The 17,023-nt window shown below is 41.6% G+C and overlaps 1 long non-coding RNA gene across 1 annotated transcript; it reads right to left on the bottom strand.

Annotated features, from left to right (window-relative positions):
• Positions 1 to 12,340: 12,340 nt before the first annotated feature.
• Positions 12,341 to 15,617, bottom strand: LOC139828244 (uncharacterized). Its single transcript, XR_011739621.1, has 3 exons — positions 15,535 to 15,617; positions 13,497 to 13,578; positions 12,341 to 12,423 (listed from the first exon to the last, which is right to left on the bottom strand). It is a non-coding gene; the product is annotated as an uncharacterized lncRNA (long non-coding RNA).
• Between the last annotated feature and the right edge of the window lie 1,406 nt (positions 15,618 to 17,023).

Here is a 17,023-nt window from a genome sequence, read left to right on the forward strand (position 1 = left end):
CTGTAGGGCCAAGAAACTTGCTCTCAGAAGAAAAGCAGTCTGAGTTTGATAGTGAATTTTTTGTTCTGCTGATATGATTCATTTTCTGCTAATATAATGACCTCTGAGGTCAGATAAGCATCTGTGTCATTACAAGAAAAGGGAGAAGAGCAAGCAGCCTGCTCAGAGGAGAACAGACCCAGTCCCTGTGATGGCACCGGCCACCAAGCCAGCCCAGCTGAGCCAGCACAATGTACCCTCACCAACGCACAAGGAGGAGCAAGGAAACACCTTCATCTCCAGCCAGAAACACAACCACAGATTGATACAGAGCAAACGACAGTCCAAACGGCAGCTGTGACATACTGACATGAGAAAAAATTGCATATATGTGAAAGATACCATGAAGTCTCAGCAATCACCCAAGGCAGAAAGGATAGGTTTTATTCGAAAACAATGAGCACCGATGGACCGAGTTCCTCTCACAACTTAAAAACAAGGCAGGGAAGGGGTGGAGAATTGCAAACAGGAGAAATCCATCCTCAGGCTTTTGCACGCTGACTTGCATATTTTAAATGTCTCTGATCTGCTGGAGGTATAACGAAATCTAGACCACATATTTCCCTTCTCTAGGTAAGTTTTTCTCTTGCATGATTTGAAATCATGTGACATGCAGAGGATGAGATTCAACATCATCTTTTTTTACCCCCAGGACTGACTTTTTTACATTTACATATATGGAAGACAAGACAAGGAACAAATAGTCAAATATTTAAATGTCAGCAAAATGTGGACTAGCTAGCTAGTTTAGTTTCTTTCTCTGCAGTGATCAAATTGGAAGAGTGGGGAAAAAAAGAAACAACCAACCAAACAAAAAAACCACCAAACCACGAGCAATGTTATACAGCAAACCATGCAGGCAGCTCCAGACACGTACGCAGAGCTTTACCATTGCAGGATGGGGCACTTCCCTCCTGCAGTTCTCATCACCCAACAGACACCATAAACATGGCATGAAGAACAGAGTGAGGAAAGAGTAAGAAACATAAAGAGGTGTGGGAAAATGAATATCAAGGAAAAGCAACTATTGTTGAAAGAATTGGCTGTCAGATAAAGTTTCAAAGGGAAAAGAAAGCTTGGTGGAGGAAAGACTAAGCCAGGCTAGAACCTGTCTTGACAAGGGAATATTGCACAGCTTACACACAAGAATTGCAGTGAATTGCTCTCTTCTCAGCTGAACTCATACACTCAAACCTTCAATCCCCTCCTCTCCTTCCTCTGTTATAAACCAGGCACCTGAAAGATGATTCCAGGAAAACAGAGTCTCCTTTTTGTGACCAAATACCTTCTTATTCAGAAAGAGAGAGAAGTCCTTGGCGGAGATTTAGGATATTTCCTCCATTTTGTGGCTGAGTCTGTAGCTGTTTGGTCGGGATTTTTTGTAAAGACTCTTTAATGATCCTGTAACATCTGCCTGCAAACACTTAGTGTATACAATGTACTTTGAAATAGCAGCTTGCCCTAATAGTTCCACCAAACACAGAGAAGACCATAAGGCTTCCAGAACAAAAAAAAAAAAAACAACAACAAAAAAAGAACCAAACACACTTTGAATCCAAGCAAGGTGTTTCATATGAGGAACAAGAGTTTAAACATGGACTTGGATAACATCCTTCTCCATCCCACAGAAAGGTAGACTCAAACCTATATGATGCCTCTTAAGAAAACAGCAACCACATAAAGCAGCCATAATTGATTAGACCAACCATTAAAATTAAATTAGTCTCCCTAAAATATGGACAAAAGCATTTGGGCTTCTGGGAGCAGAGTTTGCTACCCGCCTGCCAGGCGGGTGTCATCACACCCCACCCCCGAGCTGAGCAAACCTTCTTCGCTTCCTCAAGCCTTTACTCAAAATCCAATCAATTGCCATTAACACAATATTGTCCTACTGAAGCACTGGGCCCACAGAATTGCAGTAAACCTTTGCAGATGTAAGGATGCTGAGGACATTTTATCAGATCCTACCTTTCAATCAGGTGTGGGCAGATCCTATCAGTTGGTTCCCACATGGGAAAGAGAGCAACCGACTGCCCCCATGGCCACTGAAAATAGTCAGGCAGATCTCCAGATCCTTGGAGTAAATGGCTGAACTGAGATTTGAGCTTAATAAAACAACTTCTAAAATCTAAAGCACTTCTGACCAGCTCTGCTCTCCCTCCACAGCTCCATGTCAGCTCTTCCTTCAGCCCTTGCAGCTGCTGCAGGCAGCCATCCTCCCCTCAGGAGAAGTTAATTATTTAACAACAGCCTTGCCAGACTTCACCTGAGCTCTTATTTTGCCTGCAGCTCTCCCTCCTGCTCCGTGGTAGCCTGCTCCTTGCTGTGGTGCTCTAGAAAAAGCAGCTGGGCTTCATTACTTCTTAAAGCGGCACAGAAATGTCTCATCTACATGTCTTCCCTCTTCTCCAAGCTGGGTGGTTTTTTTTTTCTTCAGCCTCTTGCTTTAACCCTGCCTCCGATAACAGCAATTACAGCCATGGAGGTGGCTACAGATCACCTGGATCAAGAGCCCCAAGAGCACAAATGACTTGGAATCAAATGCAGGAAATTAAGAGCTTCTCCTTCCTGGTGGGAACTGGCAAGGGTGTGATGAGGGAGCATCCTGGTGCTGCCAGGTACAGGGGCTCAGGGGTAACAAGCCAGGGGCTACCTGCCAAATTCTGCTGTGGGTGGGCAAGAAGGGCAGGACACCCCACCTTGTGAGCCCAGATTGCTCTAGTGTTCACCCTGCAGGACACTTCGTCTCCCTGCCATGCGGTAATGATGTGGAGGGTGGCTAAAGAGACCCTCTCCATTTCCAGCTCTCAATGTACATCTGGGCACAATCTGGCTCTAATTTAACTCAATCAGACTTCAGCTGCTGATTTCAAAAAGAAAAGGTCTGTGCTTTGTTATTTACTTTTGAGCATTAGAAGATATTCTGTTCTCCTTAAGAGACAGAGGTGCATCTTTTGAAATAGAAGGCCAGAACTGGCACTGCTCCATCCAGCTAATGCAAATACATCCATTTACACCAATTAGGATCCGGTTACTGCAATACTATACATCAATGCATTTTAAAAATAACATGCCAGTAGGTAGAGAGTAGGTTTGCATGTGTTAGTATCATTGCACAGCAAAGGAGTCAGAGAGGTTTAAATATTTAATTGCTCCCTTTTTTTAGCCTTATACAGGAAGGGGATGGTTACCGTGAGACTGAGGTTTTCTTCTTTAATAGATTAAGCTGACACAGTAAATCAAAAACACATACATCAACTCACTTTTAAAATTTAACTGGTTCATTTGATTATTTCAAGAGTCTATGGATGAAATGCCTAATAAAACCAAGTTGTATCGTGAGCACTAGCGGAACTAACAGAGGGTTTCTAACAGGTCTGTGTCTATGGCCCCATCTTTCCACCCCCTGCATCACCCCGAGCTCTCTTCCCATCATCTTCTGCAACACTACCAGTTCCCTTCCTGCAGCCTTTCAGCCTCATCGGCTTCATTTCTGCAGCTAAATTAACAGATAAGGAGAGGGAAGATTTAATGAGTGTTAGCAGGTCAAGCCAGAGAAGTTTAAGTGTGGATAGCAACACAGAACTCTCAAGTTGTAATTTTCATCCATAGCTTTTACAGACTTCTGTGGTGTCAAAGTGATTATGTCCCTTCTTATGCTTGGGAAAAACGCAGTACAGAAAAGCAGGGCACACTGCATGATACTCCTGGTCTCTAGTAGAAGGAAAATTCAGAGTTTTCATCTTGCCAACCTAAACTTCAGCCTCCAAAACATTTATTTACATAGAAGTGAATACTTTCTTCTGCGTTTTCTCCACCCATCTTACTCCTTGATGGTTAGGTAGTGTTAACTACTATCAGGAGGTTTTATATCAAGAGCTTTGGATTATATGATTTTTATTTCTTTGCTGTCTGTAAAGGCAGCTCAGTGCTGATGCTGGGAGGGCCAACAGACCCTCCCAGGAGGCAGAACACAAGCAGAATATGATGAAAAAAGACACAGAGCCAGTGAGGGATGGAGTAGATTTGCAACTAACAGCCCTAATAGACCCTAATGGTTTAGTGCTGGTTGATACTGCTCCATTTATCTGTATTTTTCTACTAACTGGAGTATGGCAACTCCTTAACATTGTAACAGAAAACTGGCTGCATTCACTGAATTTCATGCAGATCTACTAACAATTTGGACTACCTTATATTGCATTGTTCGGCAAATAAATAAGTTGTATTTGAATTTTCCTTCCCCTTTTTTTCCCCTGCAAGCAAAAAATACTATCTCCTATCGTAACATTCAATTTTAAATGCTTTCAAACTACATGTGAGGCTCTGTCATGAACACTGATCCCCGTGCTGGTAGCAGTCAGCTGCAACTCCACACAGAACTTGGTTTTGACTGCTAGACACACACTCTTTAGAGAAAGACATCTGCCAAACTGGTCTCATGTTGCCAGGAACTTCTTTGTTTTATATTTAGGGTCACAGCCTGGCAGCTATTATATTCCAAATAATGTTTTATGCAAAAACTTCAAATAATTCCCTTCCTCTGAGATGTTCCTTTGTGTTTTACACTGATCCAGTTTGGGGTGTGATATCATCTCTGGTGTTGGAAGCAGCAGTGCTGGTGGATGCTGTATCCATCCCTGCAGGATTTGGGAAATGGTTTCTCTTTCTTCAGTGACTGTAAGTTAATTTACCTCTTCTGGCTCCAGCTTTGGAGAATACGCTTTTTCTCATAGAGTGTGCAATGTTTTGCTATGTATTCTCATTGGAAATTGCAGCTTTCACTTTAGTTTGAGACTCGCAAGAATTAGGAGAGTTTTACTTAAAATCCATTTAGAATGGTAGGCAAGGACAAAACCATGCTGGATTGAGCACAGCACAAAGAATACCTGCCTTGAGGAGATGCTTTTGCTTGTCTTAACTCCTGCATTTTTCTTTTTATTTCACCAATCATTCACCCATGGCTATTATGTCAGCTTGGCTGCTTCTTACATACATACGTTGGTGTAATTCCCAGTATGAATGGATGACTGGCTGAGGAGGAGATCTGGGTGTTGTCTCTGGAGCTTGACCTTTCTTTCCCACTGTATGAGCCTTCCTCTCCTGCCGACAGCTGATCAGACAGTGGTGTGGAATGTGCTATTTAATTTCTCTGCAATGAATCCACCAGCTCTGCTCTGTCATTGCAATTAGTCATCCCTTCTCAGCGCATTATATTCCTCACATATCACATCTCGCCAAGTCCTTCCTATAGTGTGAGGAGCAAAGCTTGTTCGCAAACATCCTGAAAGAGAAGCATCCAGAGGAAGGCACTGCCAGGCACACTGTTTGGGCAGAAGCACCAAAACCAGGCAATTTGATCTAACATTAACCTACAGTTGAAAATTAAGAATATGGTGGTGTATTTAAATGTAGGACTTTGTCTCTAGAGGCAAAGATAAAATCTTCCTCCACCTGCTCCGAGCTGGGCACAAGGTATGACTTGTCAACAAGTAGAAACAGTGCTCAGCTGGGAGAGAGGCTCTTGCACCTTGTTCCAGTCCCAGAGAAAGCTATGGTGTAAGCACAAACTGGTTTCACATTAGTATATCTGCAGCTACGCCGTACCGTGCAGGTTGGAGCTATGCTGCGTAACACTGAACTAAAGGTAAGCACAATTCAAATCAAAGCAGACACAAAAATGAAGAATCTAGCAGTTTTCTCCTTCAAAGGCTGCCATAATATGTGCACTTTGGGGTGTTTGCTCCCCTTCTTGCTTGTATTTCCAGGACAGTTTGATTTTTTGATCCTTAACAACATATTCAGTGCTACTAGATTATTTAATCTACATCTACACTAAACTTCAATATCTACTCATTTGATGACTAAAAGCAGGAAAATTGGCATCTGTTAGTTGTGGGAATGTAGATTACGATTCATCGCAGAGTTTTAGCTCAGAAAATGACAAGGGTAATAGTTATCACAAACCACCAGGCACAGTAATGACAGACAGCTGTTGCAGTAATAAGAGACCAATCAATAATTCATTTTATATTCCTTGTGCAATTAATCACGATAAATTAATGTGGCTTTAATGTGGCACTAACATGCATTTCCTGGGCTCTCGATGTAATTTAACAATTGATGTGCCATCATTTTAAATTGCAGCTGTCCTTGCTCTGCAGACACACGGAAACCATCAGAGCTGCAACATCCAACAGGGATGGGATAATAGTTGGAAAGCTTTCAAAGACTGGGGCTGTGGGAGGCTCATCTGCCCATCTATGAGTGGTTTGTTTTGTCCCCCACCCTCTCCCCAGCTTACTTAGGACTATTATTGTTCTCAGAGCAGAACACAATTTTGCCTGCATCCAAGGGAGGCCAATCATGTATTTGCCAATACAAGTACCTTTTCATTAACCACAAGAAGTGTGTTCATTCAGGTTGTTTAAACCACTGTGCTCAAATACACCGAAGAAGCAACATTAGCTATATCCAGGAGATGATTAAATACAAAAGCTGGAGGAGTTATAAAGTTGTTCTTAACTCACCCATCCCAATAAAAGGCTATGTTTTTTTGCTAACAGCAAGCACTGCAAAGGAAAGCTCTTCTGCATTCCTGTATTTGCAGCTGCTAAACTGGTCAGATTAAAAGGTTCCAAGCTGCCTCTTGTAGAAGGGACACACCTCTGGAAGGTATTTTGGAGGGGGCTAGAAACCAAATTTAGGATGCCATAGGGCTCATTGTTAAGGTGTTGCTATCAGACTGCCTCCTTAGTCATGTCCCAAAACATGGGGATCTATAAGAAGGTCGTGTGGCTTCTATAGAGCATCCAAGGATCATTCCCTGCCCATCTCAGAGCTACAGTAAGAGTTTCCACAGCTTCTGCTGCTCAGAGCAGGTGGGAGAAGGGCAAGGCAGAGACTGCGGTGCTGGCAGAGATCCCCACTTCAAGGCAAATCTTGGAACAATAATGGCTATTCACACCAACAACCAACAAAATAGGGGACCTACCCCCAAGATTTTAGCATCATTATTTTTTTTATTTAAAAACAAACAAACAAAAAAAAAACAACGAACACAAAAGAACCAGGCAGCCTAGCTTCAGCATAAAGCACTTTGCCTTGGGCATCAATCTAATTAAGAATTTGTTCGCACCTCTTTCTTATGCTTAGAGTCAAATGAAAGATTTGTTTGATTTAGCTGCTTTGCAAACAACCCTTATAAACTTCTGCCATTCTCTCACCTCCCTTTCAAGTGCTATCTTTTTGTCCTTGGATGCTCTAAATTATTAACATATTTTACAGTGTGCTCAAGATAAAAGAGATCTTTCGACTTTCATTCTCTCACCCCTTGGTTGAGCCAGTCATGTTGTTTCTCACTGGATACCTTTGATCAACCTGCTTGTCGGATGTTAAACCGCAGGACACCCCTAGTGAGAAAAGAATCAGGAGGAAGCCTTTCAGCAATCCCTTGCCATCAGAATTTTCTGCTGAGCTAGGGCAGTACTTTGAAGTCACCTAAGCTTGTGGTCAGGCTCTGAGAGAGGTCACCCTAATGCTAAGAAAAACATAATTATAAAAAGGAGTACACATTTGTTATAAACATCTTATGAACCTAAAGAGGCAGTGTAATACATATGGTTACAAATACTCTGCTAGGAAGTTTCTACCAGGGTTAGCAAACCATTTATTTTCTTGTTTGACTCCAGGATTGGTCTTCTGTATTTTAGTAACACCTTCTAAACTATTTTTCACCGCGTCCTTAATATGAAATGTCATTATGTACAGAGCAAGTAGTACGTTTCTCTGCATGTCACCCTGCTGGTTTTCTCAGGATTATTTAAAGAATATTATTGAAAATGAGAATAGCACAAAGTAGTCCACAGAAAGTACAGCTGACAGGAGACAAAGCACCTTGAGCTCCATGCGGGCATATCTGTTCACATCACTGATCTACCTTATGGACTGAAGACAGCATACGGCCTCTGCTATACTGCTGTGCTTATGTGCAACCACATATTTGAAGTCATGTAACAACACTGTCAGATATCCACACATGAAAACAAGAGATCGTGTTTTGCACTGTCCTGTTTATGTCCCCTTCAGTGCAGCTGCCGGGACTCTCATATTTGCCTTCAGAGATCCTTTACAGAGCTCACCAGCACTGTACCCAGTGTCTGCAGGCACAATACTTCACAATGTATATACATCTAACACCTGTATATACACTCAACACTTATATGGGACGGTAGCATTCGGTGTAACTCTTCTGCCAGTGCTCTTTGAGCTGGTGATAGTACAGACTGAAAGTGTAGCTGAACAAGCAGAACACATATGTCAAAACCATGGTGATGTGCAAGGAGCCAATTCCTTCAGCATTGGCTGAGGCAACATTCCATAGAATCGTAGAATGTCCTGAGCTGGAAGGGACCCACAGGGATCATTGAGTCCAACTCCTGTCCCTGCACAGGACCACCCCACAGTTCACACAATGTGTCTGAGGATGCCGTCCAGTCTGTTCTTGAACACTGTCAGGTTGGGGCTGTGACACCTCCCTGGGGAGCCTCCCTGGGGAGCCTGTTCCTCTGGGTGAAGAACCCTTTCCTAACATCCAACCTGAATCTCCTCTGGCACATCTTCCTGCCATTCCCTCAGGTTCTGCCACTGGCTGCCAAGAGGCTTCTCACTGTGCTGTGCTAAACACCCTCAGGTAACACTGCACGTTGCCTATTGAAAAACCGAGGCACTTTCATAGACTGCTGTAAGCAGAAATACACCTTTTGGCAGATGGCACGGCAACAAGGACATCCTGGAAGCCAGCAGCAGCCCTGTCCCCTGCCCAGAAGCCCCAGCGTGTCCCAGGCAGGGACCTGGGGCCATCTAGAGGAGAAGGAGCTTCAGCAACAGAAACCACAGCTTTGGTGTGCATGTGCAGCAGCCTCAGTGAGGCCAGGCCTAAACCTGTGCCTAAACAAGAAACAGGTCCAGAGAGTATCTGCTGTTGATCAGTTTTTCTACAGGTATTAGATAAAAAGCGAGTGAACAATCTTCTCCATTAATGAAAGCACCATGTGCTACATGCAGGTTTTCCTCATAGCAGGGACACACAGTGTGAACTACGCTCTGCCTACAATATGTTATAGGAAGCAAAGGTCGCAGGCGTGATCATAAAGACGTGTGAGATTTAAAGAACTGTGGTTCAGTGTACCATTACCCTGTACAGAGGAAAATCTGGAGCTGGATTTTCACTGGAAAAGACACAAGGCATTTGTAGCTGGAGATAATTTTCCACACATGGCGAATAGGATTAAAGTGATATCATCTGCATCCAAACTGAAGCACAATTATAACTTCCCTTGGTTATATATTGCTTGCATTCCTGGCTGTCAACTGTTTCTAGAAAGGCACCATCAAAGGTTCTGCAGACACTGTAACACTAAGGCTCTTGTTTACGTACTCACAGTACCTGGCTGGCTCCTGAAACCTGAGCCTGGATCCAAGCCGTACCAATCTCTCCTGTCCTGTCTACCTACGTGTCATTTGCCCTTTTTATAGGTCTCAACACAGCTGTGTAAATTACTTTGTGATGGCTACAACTGATAAGCTCGGAAGCAATAAGAGAAGTACAGTTCTTTTCAGAAAACTACAATACCTCACACCCATACATTTAACATCCACTGTCAAGAGCAGAAGAACACAGGAAGTCTGGAGTGCAAAATTAGTATTTTTGAGTTTTCAACTCTGAGCATAGCCACAGTCTGACTTTCATACAAGCAACAGCATCTTCTCACTCAATATATATGCTCTCCTGCGCCTTCAAAACTGGATGTTTCTTCTTAGTAGTTCCTACCTTTTGCCGTTGCTCTAGGCCCAGCAGAGGTTAGAACACCTAAAAATATCCAGCTCTTTAGACAATAAGATCCAAAGAATTGCCCAGCAACAAACCACCAAGGGCAAGGTGAAGGCACAAACCCTGGTAAAAAGGCAAGCCTACATGCACAAACCAGATTCTTATTCCATCCCTCCTCAACCTCTAACTGAAGCTGATAGCACCATGTTGGCCAAACAACCAATCAAACAAAACCCAGCCAAGTAACGATTGAAGATTTGCCTGGTAGGAATGGCAGAAAAATTCTTAGACTGTTTAAAGGTAACAAAGTACTTGCTTACTTGTACATGCATGCTCCCTGATTTAATCCTGCAGTCTTTTGTTAGGGGGTTAGTCCAAGCTACCAAATTGTCCTCTTCTTTCTCCCACGGTTTTCTTGGTTGTCGTGTCCATCTGCATCAGCTGTTTGCCTTTCTGGTAGGAGCTCGGGCACATCTGTGGTTTGAAACAAGGAAGACCAATAGTGACTGAAGGAAACAAAGTACAGCAGGGAAGAGCAGAAAGGATGCTTCTAAAACAAGCCCAAACACATTTTTCATTTTAAATGCAGGCCCAAATCTGTCATAATACATGAAATTGCATCTGCTGGGAATGCACAGGGAACATGCAGATTCACATGTGCTATAAATAGGGAAGTATTTGTATAACAAGTTGCAGAATAATGTAATAAACTACATCTTTCATCTGACAGCCCTGCCTGAAATCTGGCCACTAATCCATTTAAGCCCGAACTTTATACATTATTCCAAACTATTCTGGACAATTGCTTTTTAACCTGTCAAAAATAAAGTTTCTTTCTGAGGCTCTGAATGGCGATGTTGTGTTCTGAATGACTGAAATATGCTTTCCACCACTCCCAGCATTATCAATATTAACGATTCTGTCAGCAGGACTCTCATTTGCTCTTTTATAGCTGTAGGACTCTGCTGTGTTAACAGTATTATAATTTGTTTTTGTCAGTTAAGTAAGCCCATATGCCTCTAATACAAACAAGGAACAGACTTATTGAAAAAATGCTGCTATTTTTAAACATTTTTTTCTGACTAATTTGCAGCCAGTTAGTGATGTCATCTACTTTGTCAGAAAAATCACAATGCTCCAAACCGCTAAACTCTTGCTTTGTATGCTATTCTAAGAAAAAAAAAAAAAGGCACTTAGGAAACTTACATTTTCCACATGCAAAACATGTGGCTAAAATGTTTCAGGTTATGAAACAGCCGCCCATACACTTGTGAAGAACATATACAGCATTTTCTCTTTAAGATACTGACCAAAAAGTCATTTTCAATGTGTCACCTATTGTCTTGCCAAACACAGGCCTGGTAACAGAAACGAGCATCATGAGACAGTGTAATTAAGCTCCAGAGTTCATTGCCCAGCCATGTGATCTCAATAAACAGCTCCCCCTCCCTTGGACTCTCAGCCTTGAGTCCTGCTCCTCTTGTACTAGTAATAGTGTGAAAGACTGAAGCTGCAGTGGTTTACTGCACAGGATTTTACAGTTTTCAGTCTCTTCCATCAAAAAATTGCTCCCCACTCCGCCCGATTTAGACATTGAGCCATTTGAAACAAACAAAAATCTAATGTAATACTATTTGGACCTCTGATGATCAGAGATTTTATCAATCTTAGGAAGCCTTATTTTGGGTCAAAGTAAACTATTTTAGAAACATGAAGTAAACCATATCAGACGTACTAGGAAGATGCCCTTGTCAGCAGACCATGATAAATTTTGGAGAGCCATTAACAGTGCTCTCATGAAGTAACAAATATTTAAAATCAATGTGTAACAGCTGACTTCCAGCAATATCTATACATAACATCTTTATGTCTGTGCTTTCTTCTCCTTTGGGAAAAAAACATAAACAAAAACAACTCCCTTATGTTAATAAAAGAGTGCAACTCATTCTGGACTTCAGATACATGAACTCAATTCTTCTTTCATTTATACCACTTTTACTTTGGTTTTATTTTATATTTCTATATATATTTATAAAAGTCAAACCTACAAATTCCAGGCAAAACATGATCTACTGTATAGTTTAGAACAGGCTCCTACTCAGTTCTCACTGAGGAAATGATAATATATTGTTAACATTTACACTTCTGAATAGGTCAAAAATAATCTGTGATCATTACTAATATGCTGGGGAGCTGCACATGTATTTATAACGACATTGATTTTTCTTTCATAACATCTGGTTCTGTCCCTAGTTTCCAACATGATTGTTTCCCCTGGGTGGATGCACATTTAAATTCACAAATGACAACATTAAAATACTGAGTTCAAGACTTCCAACAGCACTAAATTACAATGAAGCTGCGGCAGATTTACTGGTGAGACAAAGAGGAAAATCTTGTCATACATATTCATAGCAAAGATTAATTTACGTGGTACTGACTCTTTACCTGGCAGTGAGTAGTTTTCTAGTTCTATTTTCCTCCTTTCAAACAATCCTGTAGCTGTTTGTTTCCTTTGCTTTCTGAGGAGCAAAGAGATGATAGCATAGCATCTGTAAACAAAAATATAACTTGATGGATAAAATCGGTTTAGCATACACTTGTTTAAGACAATTTTATATCCTGGACACCATGCCCACTTTAGCTGTTGTTCACCTCAAACAGATGCTTATAAAAAGCATTTGGAGCCAGAGGTGAATTTTCTGAAGAAATGTGTTCGACTTTGGTTTTGCTCTTTATTCATGAGCCAAACTCAAAGGGACAGACACACACACTTGTTTTGTCCAGGATGTCATTCCTGTTGGCATCTCTGATCTTGATCTATGTAAACTGAAAGAAACTTCCCTCCCTATCTGCGCTCAGCTTTCTCCTCACCCTTTGGTCTTAGAGGTCAAAGTCTATGCTAGAGTCAAAGCAGAGAACTAGACTATGAAATCCTCACTCCTAGGCTGGCAATGCAGGATGTACGCAGGTGTCTTTCTCTGATCTCTTCCTAAGAACATTTTTTAAATGAGAAACCTCTGGAAGATGCAAAAGCCACTTGACCGAGCAGCTGCAGCCTATAAAGAGGTGAAATCACACATAGTTCAGCAGCTTTATCCTGTAAAGCACTGGGAGCTTTGGCTCAGGCTGAGTGAAGCCCTAATCACACCACTGACTGCACAGGCACTAGTGAGGCACTCTGAAGTTAACAGCCTGGAGTTAATTGCCAACTTGTCAATTTTGAAGATAATTATGTGGTAAGAGCTTTGCTGGCTCATGGCTAGATTGCTAAATGCCTTTCAGGGCTGAGTCTAGGAGTGTATAAAATGGACTGAAACAACTTACATTCTCCAAAAGGTGAAAAATATAATGAGAAAATACAAAAAAAAAAAAGGGCTATATTGCATGTAACCTAACTTTTGGTTTTGTTTTTTAAGAAGTGATACTAATAACATTTGTATGCATAACTTTGTTCTATCATATAATATGGCTCTCGGCCTCGCCACATCCCTTTAGATTTTACCAAATAAAACAACTTTGCTTTTTATTGTTTAAAAATCCCCACAATTCTTCAAAGCAGTGGTGTACTAGGTATGAAATGGTACAGAACAGAGATTTAATAAAATTCTTAAAAATCACTCACGTCTGCCACTTTCATTCCCCTGGAGTCAAGTATTGCTCTTCAGTTTGACTCCTCATCACTTCTCTGCTGTGTCAAAATATAACTGAAATTGGAGAAAAAAAATGCTGTAAAATTAAAAAATAATCAGACAATAATGCCCTTTAAAATATGAGCCAACCCAGTAACTGTCACTCTGCCTTGGCTTTTAGAGGATATTTCTTAATGTTCATGCTTCACAAAATATTTTTGTAGTGGGGGAAAACAGTTTCTAAATATACTGCTGTTAATCAGACGTGTTTAATTTATCTGTCTCAAATCAAACCCAAGGAGTCATCAAAATACAGGCTGTTTCAAAAAGACAGATCCAATTTCCAGGAAAACTTCAGTTCAAATTGGGTCCATCTTTTTGAAACACACTGTAGAGCATCTGGTCACTGCGTTCTCTTTCCAGCCACAAGATGGCAAAAGAGCTTTTAACATGCAATAAAAACCACAGCATCTCTGCTTTTTAAGGAGCTTGGCGAAACACAGACACAAATTCTAACTGTATAGTCTTTAGTCCAGTCTCTATTGTGATTGCTTAAGTGCTGCTTCAAGATCTGCTCTGCTTCTTGGCCTATGATTCCTAAATCTCACCACATGATAATCGGATTTTTATACCTTGCGCCTCCACATTTCCCTATGTTTCACTATCATTTCTTTAATAATATTCAATTCTTCCTAAGGAAGATGTGCAACAAACTGCTCATTATGTCAGGACAAATCGCAAGTCTCTGAAGGCTTACACTGATTTAATGATGTAAAAATTGACTCAGTGCCACTGTAATTAGCGAACAGGTAAAATCTCAACAGGGACAAACTGCTCACAGTAATGTGAACAGCATATTATACAAAACCAAGCTGTACTTCAAATCTCTTTTATAGAAGAAACTGGATTTAGAGACTCAATTTCACGAAGAAAACACATTTAAGTACGAACATTTGCCTTATTATATAAACGAAATTAAGATTGCTGCTGCTGCACTTATGTCAGCAAATTTTTGGCCTCTTTCCTCTCTATTCCCATGCCAGGAGTTAAGAACAGACTGCAAGCTTTAAAAAAACAGAAATAAAAAAGTATGTTTTGTGAGCTGTTTGCAATTGAGGAAAAAAATAAAAATTACAAAATGAGAAGCAACCTTGTGTTTGAACCTGCAGCTGAACACCCAGCCCGTCTGGGATCTATCAGACCCAGCAGTTCAAAGGCAGAAGAAATCTGTGAAAAGCCCGCCATCTGCTGCCACCAGGTGGCACCGAGATGTCCTCATTCCTCATCATCCTCCCCATAAAATCAGAAAGTTCACCTTTGCAATTTTCTACCTAGTTCTTATGAATTTAATGCTGGGGGGAAGTCACTACAGTGGAGAAGACGACACCACCCTAAAACAACTCTGGGTTGCCTGAGCTGTAACGCACAAAAAGGGACATTTGCAGCATTTTGTACAGTCTCGTCGGATGGTGTGCCACTGCAGAATGGAACAATTATCAAACTCATAAAACCAAGGAGTCCTGTTAAAGGACATAAACCCAAGGAAGACACATCGAAGGAAAATTAGCCTTATATTCTAGGGGCTTCTGGTGAAAGAAAAAATATTCTTAATCAGAATTCAGGACTTGCTGTCCTTCAAATGCAACAAAGCAGTCCTTTCAGGAAAATTCAAGAGTAAAACTCAAGAATCTCGATCACATGTTCAGTTGGTCTTATGTGTGTAACTTCACAGTTACACAAGGAATTTGTTCTGGTAAACATGTTTGGAAGAGAGACCCTCCTTTCTAAGGAGCGAAGCTGCTGCTTTGGAGAGGTCCCCTCTCCTACCCTGTGTCCCTCCCCAACTTGGCCTCCCCATGGATGCACTTTGCAAGGGAACATTTGACCTAGTAGATGAAATTTAAGGTAAGGTGAGAACTGCTATATTTTAAAGACACACAGTGACACATATTCAGAATCTGAAAATACGATACTAAATATTACCATTGTACTTAAAAAGACCCTCAGAAATATTCAATGGTTTAAACTTACATATCCTCATCCCAGTCTTCTATTCTTTTCACAGGTTTTACCTTCCAGTCATGGTAGTTCTCCATGAATTCTGGGTCTTCAGAACCTAAAATGACATAATTACCAAAAATTACATTTAGAGAGAATTATATACCAATCATTAAATTCTCCAAAACTAGTGACTACGTAAGTCCTCCTGATATCTGTGGTGCTAATAATAAAATCCCATTTTTTAATTATATTTTCTTATACATATTTTATTTTCTTGTAAGTCACTATGAACTTTTTTCTACATTTCAATGAGGCTGGTTCAGGACCAAATCAGTTTACAGCTGAGTACTGTCATTAAATAAGGATCCCCATGCTGTGCCACTGATCTTGCATCCACGGGTGGCAAATTCCAAGGAACTATCAAAATCAACCTGTCGCTTTCTAGAAATCATGCTGGCACTTTCTAGCATGAAAATAGATAGACAAACTGAGTGAGACCAACTGCAGCCTAAGTCAGGGAAGCCAATTTCCAGTTTCCTGACAGTTTAAAAGAGCCCAAGCTGGTGCTGCCCTGACCCTGCCGTCTCTTGTGCTTTTGTCCACACATTCCTTTCCCTCCCCAGGGTTCATCTGATCCTGCTGTGAACTGAGAGGGAAACCATTAGAAAACCAATAAAATAAAATAAGAAAGGATCATTTTCTCCTAGTTTGGCTTCCTGAGCCAGGACACTGTGGGGTCAGGCAGGCACCAGTGCTGGGGTGAGGGAGGGTGCAGGACCGTGACCACTTTAGGGAGGTTCAAACTTCCAACTTTAATCAGAACATCTCCAGCAGCACGGTCCTATTGCAAGTTTTGAAGTTTCCAGGATCTTTCTGTCAGCTCTTTTGATCCACAGGCAAAGCAGGGAATGAGCCGGTCCTTACCCAGGCTTGGGATGGGATGGGCAGCAAGCAGATGGGTTTTGCAGGAGGGTGCAACTTGCAAGAGTGCGGGTTTGGGCACAGAGCAGGGCTGCAGAGCTGGGAACAGGGAGGGGAAGGAGCCCTCCTCTTTTTGGCAGAACTCACGTTGGCTCATCTCATTTGGAATAACCATCCTTGCCACCACTCTAGTCCTGTGTGGTTTTATATCAGTTTTACCATTGATTTCACGAGATGAGATCTTTAGGTGTGTGTTTCTTCTACAGTAAGGCAAGAAAGAAGTTCCTGAGGCCCAACGTGCCCACAAGACCATGGGAAATGCTTTTCCTCCTCCGCTGGTCAGAGGACTCCTACATCAGTGGGTCTAGTTGAAGACTGTGTCTCCATCTCCATAAAAACTAAGAGCTGTCAAGAGCGCTGGAAGCCAGCACTGACCACTTTTCTAAATCCCATGTTAGGACAGTTCTGCTGAAACAACTCAGAATACTGAAGATTTCTTCAACAAGATGTTTTTTATGGAAGGAGGAAAATAATTTTTAAAAAATCTCATCCCCTTTACTGGCCTCCACCAGAAACCTGGCAAACTTGCACGAGACTC

The sequence above is a fragment of the Patagioenas fasciata genome, chromosome 6 (assembly GCF_037038585.1).
Source record: "Patagioenas fasciata isolate bPatFas1 chromosome 6, bPatFas1.hap1, whole genome shotgun sequence".
In the NCBI taxonomy this organism is placed as follows: domain Eukaryota; kingdom Metazoa; phylum Chordata; class Aves; order Columbiformes; family Columbidae; genus Patagioenas; species Patagioenas fasciata.